Genomic DNA, 17,146 nt, shown 5'->3' with positions numbered 1-17,146 from the left:
AACCACAGCTGAAATACATGCCAAATCCCACCCAATGTATGTGGTAGGGATTTTTCTAGAGGCAGGAGGGGTTTAGAACCCACCTGTTATTAGCACCACTCAAGAGGCTCAGCCATTAACAGCTTGGAAAATTTCACTGCTATTTTTTTTTTTCAGTCTAATTTGTGATATACCAATAGCCTTTACTTTTGCAGCATATTTATGTTACTGGCATGACCTGGCCTAATAGATATACGAAAGTATTTTTGAAATGACACTGTCATCGGAAGCTTCTTGAACAGACAACCTTTAGATTAATGGAGACACTGGAAACAGATTTTAAACTAGCTTTTCCTTACACTGGAGGGCATTTCTTATCCTTAGTTGCACTAGTAATACCCAACCCCTTGAAATGCTTGTCCTTTCAGAGACCTGTCAGGGTCCTTGCAATGAGGGAATTCAGACCAACAGAATTGGGGGGGAAAAAAAAAAAAGACAAAAAGGGATACAAAGCAACATCAAAAAGGTCTTATGCAGGACATTGTCTACCTGGACTTCTCCAGGGCCTTTGGTAGGGTCCCCCACAGCCTCCTCCTGGAGAAATTAAAGCGTACGGCCCAGGCAAGGGGTCTGTGTAGTGGGTGGGGAACTGGCTGACAGGCCGCACCCAGAGGGTGGTGGTAAATAGCTCCTTTTCCAAGTGGCAACCTGTCACTGGTCGGGTCCCCCAGGGATCGATATTGGGCCTGGTGTTATTCAATATCTTTATAAGTGATCTGGATAACGGCATCAAGTGCAGCCTGATGAAGTTTGCAGATGACACCAAGTTGAGTGGGGAAGCAGACACTCCAGAAGGGAGAGCTGCTCTGCTGGGAGATCTGGATAGGCTGGAGGAGTGGGCCAGCAAGAACCTTATGAAGTTCAACAAAGAAAAGTGTGTGGTCTTGTACCTGGGAAAACATAATCCGGGAGCGCAGCACAGACTGGGATGCACCTGGCTGGAGAGCAGCTCTGTGGAAAGGGACCTGGGGGTCCTGGTGGGGGGAAGCTCAACATGAGCGAACAGTGTCTGCTGCGGCCAAGAAGGCCAACAGGATGCTGGGTTGCATCAAAAAGGGCATCGCCAGCAGAGAGAAAGAAGTCATTATCCCGCTCTACTCAGCACTTGTCAGGCCACACCTGGAGTCCTGTGTACAGTTCTGGTCCCCGCTGTACAAAAAGGAAATTTTTCACAAGGAGGACGGTCACCACTGGAATAATCTCCCCAGGGAAGGGTTTGACTTGGACACGTTGGACACCTTCAAGAGTCGTCTGGACAGGGTGCTGGGCCATCTTGTCTAGACTCTGCTCTTCCCAGAAAGGTTGGACTAGATGATCCCTGAGGTCCCTTCCAACATGGGATTCTGTGATTCTGTGAAGTGTGCTTGGACAGTTTACTTAGGAACACGGTTGGTCGCTAGAGGGCAGAAAAGAAGAAAGAAGAAAAAAGAAAAAGGAAAAAAAAAAAAATTTAAGAAAAGAAAAAAAGAAAAAAGGACTGTTAGGTATGGACAGACTAAGGCTGCCTTAAACCCTTTTCCTTTCTTCTCAGGAGATTAAAGCTTGCTTATGGGCAGAGACATCGTCCATGCCGACCTGCAAGGCAGTCCATCAGGTTTAGGATTTTCAGCTATCAGCCCTTCATTTTGTGAGGTTTCTCAGCTCTCACTGGTCCCTGGAGCGATTTGCCTTGCTCTTGGAAGCACAGTAAAATGCTAGAATTAATAGGACATTTCAAGTGTTCAGAAATTTAGCTTATTCCAAAAGAAGAATGATTTGAAATGTATTCCATTTGAAGTATTTCCAGATAAGACTTGGGAAAAAACCTCCAACCAACCATCAATAGTTAATGCTGTACATCAGAAAGTAATAAAACATGCCTATAAAGAAAGCAGGTAATTTTGGAGAGAAATAGAAGTGGCCTATTGTTTAGTTCCTACATTTTTAAAATTATAAATAGAATCTTTCTCAGTGCAATCTACTTTATCTAAATGAAAAGAGGCTGATCAATTTAAGAAATACAAGCTCACTGCAAAATCAAAGCAGTACAGGTTTTACAACAGCGAATGTTTGTACAACCAGATCTTTAAAGGAACTTACTTTCTCCCTTCCAATTCTCATCACATCTACCAAGTACTTTGGCTACTCATTTTAAGCAGGAGCCAGTTCCCTTTCTCTGCTAGTCACTCATCTGTAGTTAGTGCCATATTATATGTGCCAGCTTTGTTTTACCAGCAGATGGGGGTAAAGTGGAATAAATATAAAATGTTGTTCTGGGATAATAAAGGGACTTCAAAAAAAAATTGATGAAAGGAGTCTTGGAAATAGTGAAGCACTGAGGGACTGACCATTGCAGAGGGGAGCAAACACAGAGCCAAGTGGTCCTTCTAGGAGATGCGGATACACAGTGAGTTGTTGACAGGCTGTAATGGTAGGCGATTTAGTTATCAAAATACTGTATTCGTGTACACAGCAACCAAGAGAACTGTTCAGCAGCCTGGTGACCAGCACTGGAGATGACAGTTCACATGATACATTTAGAGAAGATTCTTTTTAGTGGTAGGGAGAAGCTTGTGAGCCTGACACCAGAAGCACAGATCAGTGTATGAGAGTTCACGGAAACTAGATTACACAGAAAAAAAATCTCTTAGGCCAGGAGGCTTGTGATTTCTTTAAAATTATTCCAGTTTCACTGTCAAAGATGACTAGTCAGGCACATGCCTAAAGGGTTTAAAGGGAGCTTTTGTTTGTTTTTCTCTAGTGCTTGGAACACATCTGCGAGGACAGAGAGCTTTTTTAAAACCAGAGACTCCATGCATGCAAAACAGAATTACATGGGCTGCCAGCATGGAAACATGGCAGAGACCTGGGAAGCTGTTTGTTATTAGGAAGAAAGCCACAAGTAGCAGAGGAGCAGTAGGGCCAAAGATCAGCAATGACTAGGGGCGTTAGCAGAACAGGCTCGTTTGTATCTCAAATAGGTACAATAATATGTAAAAGCTAAGAACAATTAAAGGAAAACTAGAATGTCTATCCAAGCATGACATATTCATCTTTTCTGAAGCTGACTGAAAGGAGAAAATAAGTGGGCTACTTAGGTTAAAATCTATCTAGAACAGACTGAGATGGGAAGTAGTAATTCTCTTGGAAAGATCATCTTAGAGGGAGAAAATTTCAGCGGAGCAATAACTAGTGAGAGAATCTCCACACATCTAAATTGCAGTTCAAGTGACATTATTTTAACAGATTTCAGTATTAGTTTCCTGTCCCAATTGAAAAAAAAAAATCAAAAAAAGGCTTTGGGGAGGTTCAGGCATCTTCACAATCTACCCGTGGCATTTAACAGAAGTGTCCAGGTCCTCCATGTAATTAACAAAGCAGGCAGGTTTCTCACTGATGTACTCTTAATTGCCCTCTGAAGCACTTTATGTCTTTCCATTGACGGTAAAGAAGCCTATACTTTTAATTTGGATACCTAAATTGGTTGCCTATAGTATGTAACATAAATATCACACAGAGTATGCAGTGTGAAGGAAAGCAAAGAAGCAACTAAATGCAATGGTCTTCTAAAAAGGGGTAGTGTACTGCTCCAACTACTGGCACGTAGATTGGCAAAATGTTATTTCAGGACAAATCTTTGAGAGGCAATTTCTCAACCATTCAAATGACAACTTCTTGGAACAGCTAGTTCCACAACCTTGGGGGTGGAAAAAAAGAAGGGGCTATTCTTGACTTCAGCCTAAGCAACACAGTTACTTGGTTCAAGAAGTAATTATAGCTTCACCATGAAGTAATAATGATCAAATCCAAAGAATGTAAACATTTCTAATGGAAGGCTCCTACTGAAAAGTAGTCTATGGCACTGATTCAGAAGAGGAATTCTGATGAAAATAAGGAATGCCATTTAGTGGCACAAAAATCAGATATGAAAACATTACAATCCTAAGACTTACCATGAAGAATATATTTATGCAGTTTTTTTAACCAAGCAACAGAAAGTAGGAAGCAGCTTCAAAATGTTATTGGAATCAAACTCTAATGGCCACAAATTGTCAGTAAAAAACAATAAAAATAGTCATTTTTAAAAAAAACCAGGAGAGTTATGAGAAGTAGACACAGTTATGTGTACGTCCTGCTAAGCATAACTTATCATGGAGCTAAACCAACACATGACAGCTAGAAACTTCCCCTTTGGGATGATTTTTCCAACAGCTTATCACTTATTGTAACAAGTAATAATGTCTCGAGAAGGGTAGAGTGTGTTTTGCCAGGGATATCCTTAGAGAAAAAAAATTTGTGATCCATTAAAACATTTCTTCTCTTCCTCCAAACAAGGTTTAAAGTCTGCATCCAAAGATATTTTTGCCTGTAACAGATAAATCTCAGATAAAGACTCGGACATTTACCAGGTAAACATATTTGCATTCCTACCTGAATGCAGGCTAGGCCGCCACCCTGCGTTTAAGGGACTAATCCCCTCTTAAGGGACATCATCTCTTTCAGTTTTTTGTTCCATGAGTAAATTGAAGAGAACATCTGTTTATGAGCCCTCTCAGATTGAGTCAAAGTAACACAACAGCTTGTTCTGCCTTAAATTTAATGTAGAATTGGGCCTAACAAAACCTAGAAAACCCTGGGTGGTCAAAAAATTCTAAAATATTTCTACGTTTGAATGTAGAAATGTCTTAAGAGCCAAAAAAATAAAGCAAAACTGAATTGAAAGTCATTAATTTGGCATCATTTTGAGACTCTACCACATAGGTATCTGTTTTTCTTGTGTATTACCTGGCTCAGTGTATGCAAGAAAAACATCTTCCAACAGTTTCACTGATGCTATACAAAGAGTTTGTTGGATTTTTACACTGGAACATATTACTACAAAGATTCAGTGAGTATTTAGCACAGGGGTGGGCACTGAAACATGACAGCAAACTAACTCCTTATCTATAGCAGGCTTTTTCGTATTATGTCTATAGAAACTGCAAGCAAAGAATAATGCATATTTTCCATTCATGCATTGGCAGATTATTAATGGTATGTCGGAAGAGACCGTACCAGCTACAAGTGCAGATACATTACCAAAGTTCAAACTATTTAACTGTTGTAATCTTTATATTTTCACTTGGGTTACCTTTTACATGTAGGCTCACAGAATTATCAAGTAGACAAGTGAATTAATTCCCTTTCAAGCACCTACTAAAAACAGCTGTTAAAACATTTTAAAAGTAAAATGTTTTGGACATCAGTGCCACACACACAAAACCCATGCGTAAAGCAATTTTAAAAATTAGTTTTTTAATTGAAAGAAGAGTTAGTGTATTGGTAGGCTTTGTTTATTGCCAGTATTATATATTCAAAGGATGGGAAAATATTAGCAAATTAAGTATTGTTGCTTTCTGCCACAGTAGAGTGATGTACATGAATGGCAATGTACCATTCATTTATGTGCACAGAAAATCTTTTTCTGGATTTTGTATTTGATAGCAAGAGAGGGAAAATTTTGAGCACTTTATTCCAACAGTTTATTCTAGGATTATTTCTGTGTTCTCCTTCTTTCTATAATTCTTTATAAGCAACTGAGATGTTCCTTCTGCACAGGTTATAGAAAGCCTTATAACAGTAACTTATGTCTTTATGGATCCATGCAAAATAATTTTTCCATTCATTCCAGAAAATTATTGTTTTTTTCTTGGATGGAACATCCCTTGATTGTTGAAATGTTGCCTTATGGTCACTCTCAAGATCACGGTTACACGGTGCCTAAAAATAGTAAATAGTAGTGCTTGTATTTCACCTGGGACTGTGATTATTTTGCATAGCATGTACCCTCTGCATACTTGGCCAGTACAGCCAGTGCCTAACGCCTCTTTAAGATAAATTCCTCTTTAGATGGCAACATTTTCGAGTGTATAGGGTATTCCTAAATGTTGTGGGGTTTTTAGCTATCCAGGATATATATTTAAAAGTTATCCTTTTTGTATTTTAGAGGTGGCTGAATATATTTCTATAAAATTTAAAAATAGGCCCTTTTTACTTTACAGAGTTACATAAATACTAGCTATTGCTGTTAAGATGAAGTTACCAGGATGTCATGTCAACGGCAAGGTTACTTGGGGCTAAAACTAAATATATCTCAGGTTCTATCATTCTGGAGTGTCTCCAGGAGAGCGAGTGGTCATCCTTCTCCCTTTCCTTTTCACTTCTTTTCCTCATCTGGCCAGGTCCTTTGGTCTTCAAGATGGGATCTCAGAGTATTTAGCTGAAGAAGTCTCCTACCTCACTTCACCAGTACGTGCCCGGTGGGAGCCTATTTTACTTTCCAGATACCTCATAAACCAAACAATTTCAAAACTGTAAACAGAACAGCTGAATGGAAAATTAGATTGGTGTGGAGGCAGTGGGCTTGGATAAGATCTTAAAGACAGCTGAAATGCTATCACTGCACACAATGTACATGCACACAAAATAAATGCCCCATAGGCACATAACGGTGAAATAGCTTTCCCCCAGTAAGTTAGCAACTGTTTTTCTTCAGAAATAATTTCACTGATGATCCTTTCTTTGTTGTCTGGACAGCTCACGCAGCAGAGCTACTGCTGTCTTTCTTGATATTGTCCATGTAGGGAAATTCTTCAGTGTGGACCAGAATAGCCCTTGCAGTGTAGATGAGGACATAACACCCAGTCATTTTTGTGGTCCTCTTAGCTTGCAAACAAAAAACCCGATGCAACAGATAAGCACTGGACAGAGGTTGGCCTCATTTATATTTGTTCCAAGACAAGTGAAATTACTTGAAAAAAATATATGGGTGCATGCTAGTCACTAGGGATCTTTAATTGTAGGCAAACAAATAATGTTTATAATTTGGGTTAGTTTGATGCAACCAGCAAAGTCCCTAGTGTCAGCCATGTATTCAAAGCAGTGCAAAGCACTGTAGAAATGATTAACGACAGCATATGCAGGAGAGTACACAAACAGCTCAGGGACTTTCTTCTGCATTCAGACACTTTAGACTACAACAGTATCTAATAATTTTATTCGGACTATATGATTCTCATTTTATAGCTAGATTGAGGATCTGAAAGAAGTCTGCTTGCTTTAGCAAAGATCTGAGTGATGAAAGTGCAGAGTTTTCTTATCAGAACAACTGATATATGCTTGCCCTCATGCTACTAGCATTTTATCTGAGACAGACTGATGCTAGTAAGGAAACATCAGAAGGTCTTAGGAATCCTCCAGTTTAGCCAAATTAGCTTTTAGCAAAATGAGTTTGGAACCAGACAAAATAATTCTTTTTCTGAGCTGTTCTCATTTGGCATCTACTCAGGCAACACAGAAACGGCAGCTCTGGAAAGGTGGATCCACCTTATAGAGTGTGAGGTAGAAACTGTCCCTTGCATCTAACAGCACAGCAAGACCAGCATCTGGAGAAGAATTACTTTGCTTTTAGTAGAGATCTCACGGAGTCCTGTAGGTGTTGCCCACCTTGGCTAAAAGCTGAATCAGTGATTTTTTTTTCCCAGATGGCCAAGCTCTGGCTAGCAGAGTATTATGGTATTTTGAATAGTCGTGTTGACTTACATAGGGATACCCGCGTACAGCGAGTTCAGAAACATACCTAAATGCGTTGGTAAATAAGCCAGGCAACTGCTGGTCCCTTTAGGATAGGAAAGGAAACCGATGGCTTTGCTTCTGGACCAGGCAGTTCTGCTGGGGGAGGCCTGAAGTTCTGCACTGGCAGAAGGGATAGAGGAAGAAATAAATCTTACTATAGATTCCCTTAGCTAACATTCCTCAGTCCTCGGACAGATTTATAAAGTACTTTGATGCTGAGCTCATAATGTTCTTAAAAGGCATATTTAATAAACTCCTGAAGAGAAGAACTAGCTCTCATATGAAATCAGAGGCATTATGCTTCAGTACAGTAAGAAATTAAATAAGTATTCATGCTACTTACATTGCTGACAAAAGCTACAGGAAACCATCCTGGCTAAACCTCAGTTATGCATTAATGGCTGCCCTGAGACCACTCTCTAAAGCAACGATCTTATCAGTCAGATGCCAACTTGGAAGCACAGGCTAAGAGATGGTGAGAGCTGGTCCCTCACAGTGCCGAGAGTCCAGCACCTGAGGCCACAAAGGCTGCAGCCTGCAAGCAGCTTGTGAGGCAGCAAGATGGACTGAAGATGGACAGGGAGTACGGCACTGCTCTGTGGACTTCCTCAAAGCAGCATGTATTCAGCCATTTTGTCTTTTTTTATGGAGGTAATTCACCCGTAGAGATGGTAAAAGAGTGAACTCAAGAATGAAAGAGGAGGTAAGTAAAAGCAGACGTGCTGCAAAGTGGTATTAGAACTACCCAAGTAGTTATACCAGCAGAATGGAGTAGTCATAACCTTGCTATTATTATTGGTCTGAGCATCAGAAATGCATGAACTCCAAGCTATGCTCCCACACAGGCCAAGCTCACAGTGTTATGCAAGCTAGAGATCTGTAGGTATGGACAGAAGTCAGCTTGGGACAACACTGAAAGTCATCCTTTAGGAAAGAGAAGCCTAAGGAACCAGATGTGACCTTTAGTTACTGAACGACTTCAGAAATATATTTCGTCTTTACAAAGAAACAAGCAATCCAAGATTGTCTATGTTTGTATTTTGAAATAGCCCAGTTACAGATTTTTTTCATTTCCCAGTTACGCTTTTTCCAAATACTTTAGACAGAGGATTTATTGGCAGCTATTTTTTCTTAGGCAAAGTGCCAGTGTCCTCTTTTAAACCCCTGCTTCTGCTCCAGCTGATCCCAGCATGCATGTGAAGGCTTAGGTGACTTCATATTCCCCAGACAGCTTCCAAACTTACATTGTGTAAAAGCTTGATATAGCACCTCTGTATCTATACTGGGAGGAGTTGCATAAAGCAGCTAGATATGTGGTTATTGCGAGTACTGGCAAATTCTGCCGCTTTTTTAACTACAGATGCCAAGTGCTCTGATATATCTTGGAACACGGTCTGTGCCATTTGGAAACCCTGCCTTCTGCCCGCTGTTCAGCAAAAAAGAAGTCAAGTGTAGAGGAACCAACACAAACATGACGTGCATTCCACATCAAAAAGTTTCAAACGAAAAATTTAAAATCAGTGAAAGACCTTGATTTTTCAGGCCAAAATGGTGCTTTTGTTTTGATAAAAACTGCCTTAGAAATATGGCTAACAAGTTACCTTGTAATACTGCACGCAGGCTATTTTGTACCTTGACCTTTTGCAGAACACTGGGACACTTAAAACTGATGAATGGACTCATTAGCATAAATGTTAACTAAGAATCCCAAACAAAAAAAACCCAGCGTATATTAAAAAAAACCTTTGAATTTCAAGGCACGGGGAATATTTTCACCAGTGTGTGACAATTACCTGCGCTTTGTGGCTGCTTGATAGGAAAGTTTACATTGCTTCTCTCATAGAAAAAAGTATGTTTGTGAAAAGACAAACAACATCTTTTCCTGGGCTTGATCACAGAAGAGGGAAAGACCTTCTGTAACTTCTTCGTATCTTGTGTATCTGGTGTTCATTTTACATCTTGCCTTTCAATCTAGGGATCTCTAAACAGTTTACCAACTAGCAATTTCTCCATCAGCTATCAGAAGGATAGCACTGTAAATCATCAAGTGATTAACAAGGAAGAATATGACAGAAATAGGGGAACTGGTTTTTATGTTTGCAGTTTAGCTTGGGCAGGTTGTGTTGTGCTGTGTTCAAACAGCGACTTGACACAGGCATTGACATTCCAGGCTAAATTCAGAAGGAATTCGAAGCAAGGCCACAATGACCTGCAAGGACTTATTTGTATGTTCCTTTCCTTTGCTATGTGCCTTTTACCACCTTATATCACTCTCCCACATTTATCTATATGAAACTAACACCCTCCTATTTTTAAATTGCTTCTGAATTTGATCTAGACCCTTTCCTTTAGAAGATATGTTCATGGTTGTGCATTTGAGCTGCTGTACTGGAGCTTGTTTGCAGCAGACCCACTGACATGCAAACCTTGTTTTTGCATCTGACACATTAGCATATGGTAAATCTAATAGCACACTTAACAGTGAGGCACCGCTTTGTAGCTGACAGGCTGCTAACTTTTTAAGCTGTCACTCAGCAGTAATGGAGAACATGCCAGTTCTCAGTTGTTTTTCAGGGCAAAGTAGTTCATCTGAAGTCCTGCTGTGGCTTCAGCAAACCTCTTTGACATGACCCAAAATTAATTGGAAAGGCTCACTGAATCAATTCTTGGCTGCCTTCTGTTAGCTACAGGTGAGAGAAGGCAAGGATGGATCCGATCCCCTCCCCTCACGTCCTCAGGGCCAGAACACCGGGTTGAGTCCCCTGTTATATTCCCTCCAGCAACCTGCCTTGCCACATTTCAGTGATGAGTGTTCCACTGAGGAGGGTTTGTTGTGCGGATGTGTGAGCCCAGCCCTGAGGCTGGCACACACAGCAGCTAGACATGCTCAGGCCTGGCACAGCTCCTCTAACTGCAGGGACAAAAAAAAAAAGAGCCGTAGGAGGCGGAATGGGATGGCAGGAAAATGTGCCTCTTAAGATGTCACCACCATTTTAGCTCTCACCTTTTCCTAACATTTGTGTTGCATCTCTTGAGGCACAAGGTGAACGGAACAGAGCAAAGGAAGGGCAGTGGCCAACATCACCTCTGAATTAGGATCCTTGTGCTTAGCACTGCTCAAGGACATGGAAAAGATTTTTTTAAAATAAAACCCAAGAGGGAATTTCTGCCAGAGTAGTGATGTTTGGATAAAATAAAATATGCCTACAAAACACTTACCTGCATTGAAAATACAGAATTTATGAAGACTTAAAATTTCCCTTCATATTCAGACAATGTACCTAAATAAAAAGATAATTGCTTAGCTCTTTCTTGGCACGTGTTACATTTAAATTATGACATATGTGATGGCAGAAAATGACCAATGTGAACTGGCAGTGATTTCCGGTTCCCCTCTGAGGAAGGTGCAGGGCACCATAGCAGTGCGGTGTCAGTACCCATTCTGGGACACTACTCAAAGACAGAACAAAGCCTCTGAGATACAGAGCCTCTAACTCAACTTATTTCCTAGCCTAGTATCCATTTTTTCCATCACCATTTCCTCCTGCTCTCTGCCTCCTACTCCAAGTTAGACCCAATTTAATAGATAGCTCCAGACACCCCTATTCAAAAGCATCCCCTGGCAGGAAATCAGTGCCCCATTTTGCAGATGAAAAAAAAACCCAAACAACTAACTAAGCATTTGCTCAGTATGCTGTGCTCATATCTCTCACGCCCACTCTAAATCCACGCATACGCTTTTTGCATCAGCCATGCTATCACCTGCCTTCTGAGCCGGGCTCCCAAAGATCAATTTAAGATGGATGGGTAGTCAATTATCTGCAAGAATGAAGTCTCACTGGGTAATTGAATTCATCTACTCATAAGACTTAAAAAGGAAGAAAACTGGTTTTAGATATGATGCTATGTATCAGCAGTGGAGTCATAATATGTTTCGGTAGTCTTACCCTGCTAAAAGTATGCTGACTCAACAGTTAAATATTGTATGACATAACAGTGGCTCAAAGAATTCTACAGTAGTTTGGCTGTAGGTTGTTGGAGTGTATATAGCACGGTATATCTGTAAGCCTCTTTTCCCTCCTGCTAGAAAGTCTTGCTCCAGTTCCTTGTTTCAGGTCTTTGACCATATAACTCTTTTGATAAGGCATGAAAACATCATCATTCAGCTGTGAAATTTATACCAATAATAATCTGCAGGGAAGGTAGCAGATTTGCTCAGCTGGCTTTTGCTGAACCACTTCTTCTTCCATAAAGAATAAAGACAGATGAAATAAATATTAGGCAACATCTCTTGAAACTATCACAGGTTTTTTATGGTGTTTCTTTTCAGCATTGCAACAGACTGGAGTTGGTTTATCACCATTCAAGCTGACTGAATTATACTGGCACTGAAGTACAGAAACCCACATATTCAAAGGAATCTCATGCTCTGTTAAATTTCTGCAAACTATTGTGGCTGTGGGGATGATGCACCGTGAAAGCAGAACTGTCTCGAAACTCGGAGCACATCCCACTGAATGGCTTTCTAAGCATCTCCTTGCCCCATCAAGAAAAGACTGGTAGTAGGAGTTACAAGTGGGAGTTTCCACCCTTGTTATTACTTGCATTCTAAGGGTTACACACTGAGTGTGGTAACATTGTTCAGGGAAAGATCTTCAGGAGTATAATTACTCTTTCAAATTCATATGGATAAAGAAAGGAAATGATCCTAAGAACAGAGGACCTCAAAGACCCATGAAAGCAAGAGGAATAGCTCTGTTGACTTAGCTGAGAACCTATCATTAGAAATGTCAGCTGAAGAATCATGGCAGGGACCTTCTATATTTATATGGTAACAAGTTATTCATCACTTGACATTGGTTTGATGTGCATACACTGGAGTAGGTCTCATGTTTTTTCAGAAAATCTGCAGTTTCATTAGGCACAGTTGTTTTTAATCAACATTGCATCCAACTCTAATAGGCTTATACAGTTTAAACAAAATAGAGATTAATGCCTGATTTTGATAACAATGCTAGAAAGAAGGTTTTGCTAATTTCAAACTGATTAAAAAAAAAGTCCGAGTCCATCCCTGGCTTGGATAGAACGACCTTTACCTGCAAGAGGGATTGATTTGCCTTCATTTTTGTATATCACTATCATAAAAAAAACAGGGCACAAGCACAAGCCTGGAATTCAATTTACAAAATTGTACTGTGCTGTGCTATAGACTATATTATGCATTTTTAAAGTTCTACATGCCATTTAAAAACACAGAGGACAAAACTAATGCTGTATTACCTGTAAAGCTTATAACAAGGGATGCTAGAAGTAGGGATTACTAGAAGAGGCACTACCTACCAGTGAGCCTAAGGCTGATCTAGACCTTTTGATTTAGGACAAGGTCAATGACAGAAAGCACGGGCACACTCCTGTGCACAGCAGATTTTTATAGAGATTTGGCAATAGTCAAGAATACGTTTAGACTCATGAAGCTTTGGGATGTAGCATATGAATCAGCAATCTTGGGTTTTGGATGAACAGATAATGAATCATTACTTCTCTTCCTCTATCTGTACTTAGGTTGTGTTACATAAAAGGGCCAGGTATACTATTTTATTATCTGGTATTATACCTGCAGGGCGTTCGTAACCTGATTTTGGAGCTAGCAGCCCTGATAATAAGGTGTCATTTCTAAAACAGAGACATTTCATTGACCAACACCCCACCCTGCTTTCAACATTGCTGTGCTATGACTAGCAGAGAAGTTTCTCCTTAAATACCTTCTTCATGGGATATTCAAATACCGCCTGTATGAATTATGAATATAGCTGTTATCTGGAGAAGCCAAATGTGTAATGCATGATGGCAGTAATGAAATGGATACATCATTTCTTTGCTACTGTTTTTTTACAGAGGTAGAATTCATTTTCTCACTGTCTTTATGACTACCTTGAGAAAAAAAGCTACAAATGGAGGAACTTCTCTTTCCCTTGGGGGATGGAGAGTTTAAAAGAGTTTGGGTTGGATGGAAACCGATTTATTAAGATTTATTTTTAAAATATTTTACTTCCCTGCACTCCCTCCCTTGCTCCCAAAAGACAGAATCACAACTTCCTGTCCCGTAACAGCCAGTGACAGGGCCAGGCACTCGCTGGCTCAGGAGATAGCCTGTTCCTGTCCTATCAGTAGGCTACAAACTGCCTTTACTGAAATCCACTGCTCTCAGCCTCTCCTGTTAAAGCTATGCAGCTTTGCGTACAGAAATATACTGCAGAAGAACATATAGGCGTATGAAAAAGGAACATGAACTTTAGGATGGGTTTTCCCTAATCAGGAGAAGGACACGAATGCAATGCCACCCATGCCACATCTTATTTTGTGTCCCATCTCATTCTCTGGGAAGGGGTCCCTGGTAGAACTCCTTACTAAAGGCAAAGAGAAAGGTTTGGTTTTTTATAAAAAACCTGTAACATTTCCAAGAAGCACTCTGAGGTCCCCTCCAACCCCAACCATTCTGTGATAAACATTTAATCCTCTAAACATTCCCATTTTGTAACAAAGAAAAATTTCTAACTACCACTGGTTAAGAGAAGCTTTTCCCTTTTTTACTGGCCTGGGAATAAAAACAGAATTCCTTTTCCTCTCCAGCCTTCTCCTTCAGAGAAAAGCCCTCAAGTAACTCCTCATATCCCTAAATAGTATTATTAGGACTAGTAAATGTATGTCAGTGTCACCAAGGTGACATCTACGCTTTTGCAGCAGAGTGCAAGTTAGATGAAGTTAGTGCGTGAGCTGTGTTTTGCTCAATGAACCAAGTCCATCCAGTTGCCTGGTTAACACAAAGTGGCTAAAAAGAGCTAGCCAGGAAGGATGTGTGTGGGTTAGATTGGCATTTGAGCAACCTTAAGTGGTTTGAAGCAAATTTTTGTTGGTGTAGTGTAGGAACAGCATGGTGAAAGAGCAGCTGTGATTTTTCACATTAGATGCCTGTTTAATGGGCTTTGGAAAGAAAAACTGAAAGGTTGCCAGCCTGAATGCTTAAGTGAGATGAGGTAAAGCAGTAATGAAAATCTTAGTGGCTTTTGCTAAGCTAACAGGGCAATAAGCCTTGGGTAAAAGATTAAGGGAGATAATGTAAAGTGTGGTGAACCACTTCAGTAGACATGGAGCCAGAAGGGATGAGAAGGTGAAATGTAGTGACAGCATGAGAAATCACACAACCAAAATGAAGAAGAGATAGGGAGATGGAAGCAGCAACATGTGTGGAAATAAAGATGTGGAAGATCTTAGGATGTAGTGTTGGAGCAAAAGCCTCCGAAGAGGTTTGAAGTTGGTCTATCCATGATAGCAAAGAAAGCAAATGGTTTGTGTATCAGCATTTTGGAGAAAACTTTTTCCAGTTTTACAGATAAGTGTGAACAGGTGTCATTTGGAAATGGAGGCAGATGTTAAAAGTCCTGAAGGCCTGAGAGAAAGATTGCAATAGTCTGTTTACAGAAGTGCAATATCCCTTCCACAGATGACTGGGTCAGAGTGCAGCCTCCCACTGCTGAAAGAGGAGGATAGAGCCAGACTTTCCCCCCAGATGTACAGCAAAAGGAAAAGAGGCAGTGGTCATGTGTTGCAGCAAAGGAATTCCAGATAGATAAATGGAAAAAAAATTACAAGGGGGGGTTAAGCACTGGTAAAGGTTGCCTAAAGAAGCTGTGGACTTTCTGTCCTTGGAGGTATTAAAAGCTCAGCTGGACGCGCAACCTGAGCACCCAGATCTAACTTTGAAGCTAGTCCTGTTTCGAGGAGGAGGCTGGATTAGATGACCTCAAAATGTCCCTTGCAACCTCTGTTATTCTGTGACTGTAATTCTGCAGAGAATCATGCAAGATTCTTCTCACTGATTAAATCCATTTTAAAGATTGCAAAACTTACTTAAGCATTATTGCATATATGGAGCAAGCACATTTTGACAATAAACTCTGTGTTCTGGGAAGCAGGATCCAAGAATAACCCAAGCAAACCAATTTATTGCAAATATGTTACTTAGGCCACAGATCTTTCTACGCTCAGAGGCCCTAACGACTTCCCCTCCCATTGCAGGATGAGACAAAACTGATGCTGTTACAGCACTTGGATTTAAGACCTTCATTCTTTCCAGAAAATCTAAAAATGAAATTAATCTCTGCATGAAATTTGACCCCTGTGAAACTGATAAAATACACACGCACATTTAGATATAGATGTTGTGCATCCAAAAAGAATAACTAGGCCAGGTCCTAGGAAACTCCAATTTTACAGCTGAATTGATTAGCAATTAGACTAAATCTGAAAGAGAAAAGGTTCATTCATCTCTCAGACCTATGCCATAGGGGAGCTTTTTCCCCCCACATAGGAAATCCAAGAAAAACTTGATGCAGAATTTCACTGTACTGATGTCCAAGCCCTGCTCTTCCCTTGTGACAGCCAAGAGAAAAAGCACCTTGTAAGAGAACTTAAAATACAGGAATGGGTCATGTCTCTTGGGTGGCAGAACAAGAAAAGGCACATTATTCAGACCTTCACAGGCTTCTAAACACGCTGGGTGAACATATTGCAGATGTTAGCTGGGCCGCTGTCAGATACAGCAATACTCATCCAGGATGAAGGTTTTCATCCAACATAAGTCTTATAGGAGTGGTAATCATATAGAAAAATCATGGCTCTTGTAAGGCTGTAAGGAATTGTTCACAGGTGGATAAAGAAAACACATTTTTGCTTGAAAGACTGCAAAGAACAAGAATACTTCCCAGGTAGCTGATGGAAGTATCTACTGAACCAACATTTGCTTGGTCACACAGGATTAAACATAAATCAAATTGCACAAAGCAGCATTGCTGTTTTCTTTGGAAAAGACTACCGATCAGCAGAGGTAATTCCTCCACCTGGGCCTAGGAAAAAAAACCAGAGAATAAACAGTGATTATACACAGTGACATGATTTATGCATATGAAACATTTGGTCATGGACCCTCAAGGTCAACCTTCTTAGGTGTGTGGTTAAAAAAACCCCCCAAACCACAAAAAGCGAGAAAAGAAATATAGTTTCAAAAAATACTGAAATACTGTATTTCTTTCAAACATCTAGGAGGGCCTTTGGATTCTCAAAAACTGGTCTGTATTCATAAGCCAGATTTATACTCATGTATAAATTATACGTATGTGTTTTGTATTTGCACTCTTGTGAATCCTTCACCGGAAGTTCAGATTATTCCAAGAATGAATACCTACATTCCTGTTCTTCCTTCTTTCAGTTTTTTCTTTCCCTTTTTACTCTAAGTAGCAGCAATTTATAAGTAACATGGCATTGTCTTTATCTCATCTGTTGCTTACTACATAGAACCAAGGCAATTATGCTTTTAAAAGGCTGCATTTTGCATAAAAGCTGTTTAAGGGAATCTTGCTTGAAATACCCTGAATTTAATATAATCACATTACACAAAACATTTGAGTAGCCTGAGATACATTTTCTTGCTTTTTCTATGTCAGTTGTTTCAGGAAGC

At 40.2% G+C, this 17,146-nt stretch overlaps 1 long non-coding RNA gene across 2 annotated transcripts in view; it reads right to left on the bottom strand.

Annotated features, from left to right (window-relative positions):
• Positions 1–671: 671 nt before the first annotated feature.
• Positions 672–17,146, bottom strand: part of LOC142063796 (uncharacterized) — a 63,799-nt gene continuing 47,324 nt past the window's right edge. The window contains exons 11-12 of one of the 2 annotated variants that reach the window (XR_012662894.1): positions 3,972–4,384; positions 672–1,435 (exon numbers count right to left, since the gene is read on the bottom strand). This is a non-coding gene — a long non-coding RNA (uncharacterized LOC142063796). The remainder of the gene's footprint in view (positions 1,436–3,971; positions 4,385–17,146) is intronic. The other variant, XR_012662895.1, reaches the window with a different exon arrangement.

The sequence above is a fragment of the Phalacrocorax aristotelis genome, chromosome 12, assembly GCF_949628215.1.
Source record: "Phalacrocorax aristotelis chromosome 12, bGulAri2.1, whole genome shotgun sequence".
Taxonomy (NCBI): domain Eukaryota; kingdom Metazoa; phylum Chordata; class Aves; order Suliformes; family Phalacrocoracidae; genus Phalacrocorax; species Phalacrocorax aristotelis.
The sequence above is the reverse complement of the archived record's forward strand: the minus strand, read 5'-3'. Positions and strand labels throughout refer to the sequence as shown.